Source organism: Apteryx rowi, unplaced genomic scaffold (genome assembly GCF_003343035.1).
Source record: "Apteryx rowi isolate R43461 unplaced genomic scaffold, aptRow1 scaffold_964, whole genome shotgun sequence".
NCBI classification, from domain to species: Eukaryota; Metazoa; Chordata; class Aves; order Apterygiformes; family Apterygidae; genus Apteryx; species Apteryx rowi.
Window position 1 is genome coordinate 161656 of NW_020451276.1, and position 1786 is coordinate 163441.

The following is a 1786-nucleotide window of genomic DNA, read 5'->3' on the forward strand; positions in this document are numbered from 1 at the left end:
ACCTCTGCCATGTGTAACAGCCTTTAGCTTTATCATATTTAAAACCCATGATCACTTTTCCAAATATAAGGCAAAAGTAAAATAACAGTAGGGAGCTGGTCTGAAGATGGTTTGAAACAGTTACCAAAGCATTTTGAGGCAGATGTGTGTAGGTGGCAAAGATCACACACCCTTCAGAGTTGTTTACCAGGGAATCTCCACTGAGTCCTCAGGTCTGAAATAAGCAGAACTACTGAGTAAATGTTAATCCTTCCTGGCACCCTTGGTGGGGCAGCTGACTTCTTCCACAGCCTGGCCCTGGCACAGCAGTGAGCAGAGAGGCTTTCCCACTGTGGTGGCTGCCCCATGCTACAGCCCAGCTGCCTGGTGCAGCTCTCCAAACAGTCCCATCTTCAAGTGGAAGAAACAGCATGAGAAGAAAATGCTGCAAAACAGAAGRCACTTTTTTCTACCCTCATTTGGTGGAGACATCAGCATAGCCAAGATTTACAGCAGAGGAGCAGAGGGCAGCAGATTTGCCAAGCTCTGTTACTGTCTCATAGTCTGGACCTGGCCTAAACTTATCACATCATCTGGCTCTGGATACCTGTACATGAATTTTATCCAAAGTGATTTCCATTCTGTACTGTGCATGGTGAAATTCTGTCTTTTTAATATAAGTGCTCTCAGAGGAAATGATAGTCTGAAATGCCACCTGACAATGTCAAAAAGACTAAGTGTTGCCCAAGGACTAAACTGAAATGTCAGAAGGTGGCTTACAGTGGTACTCTTTAATATTATTCCAGCACAGGTCAGCTTATCAGCTGCCTAGAACCATCCTCCAGTGGGATTCACTGTGTAGGTGCTCATAAGAAAGACTTTATCTGTGTTCTGCCGACACTTCTAATTTGTAGATTTTAGTATGGAAAACAAATAATTATGTGAGCAACAGAACTAACAGAAGTCTCCTCTGTCATCTATTCCGTATGGCTGTATTGGAGGGGGCTGTTAAACCATAGACTGTCCTCAATAAAGGCACTACTACAGTCTCTCTCTTTTTTCTGGCTGCTTATTTTCATTAAATGTGTAAGACTTCTACGCAGTTTTCTAATGTGGGTTGAAAGTGGCCTGTAGTTCAAAAGTTTACAGAGTGGAACAAACACAGAGATATGCACACASGCATACACACAGGGCAAGGAAGTTTTATTTCCTTTGAGGACCAGGCATAAGAATAAGCTGCAGCAAACACTGTCCAGAGAGATAGAAAGAATATCCATCAGTAAAGAGAAAATTGCAACTTGAATGTATCCCCAAGTAATACTGATCTTAGTGTTTGGCATGGGTTTGGTTGCTAAAATAGCTTATAGCACTGTAATTTTAAGGTGCACTGTAATTTTAAGGTATTTCACTTTTAGACTGTTGAAGAAATAAGTCCTCACATCAAGACAGCCAATGATGGAGTAAGCATCTTTGAAAGGTCATGGAGAACAGGAGAGGTGCCTGACGACTGGAAGAAAGTCAGTGTCACCCCAGTCTTCAAAAAGGGCAAGAAGGAGGACCCAGGAAACTACAGGCCGGTCAGCCTCACCTGCATCCCTGGAAAGGTGATGGAGCAGCTCATCCTGGAGGCCATCTCCAAGCATGTGGAGGAMAAGAAGGTGATCAGGAGTAGTCAGCATGGCTTCACCAAGGGGAAATCATGCTGAACCAATCTGATAGCCTTCTCTGATGGAATGACTGGCTGGGTAGATGAGGGGAGAGCAGTGGATGTTGTCTACCTTGACTTCAGCAAGGCTTTCCACACTGT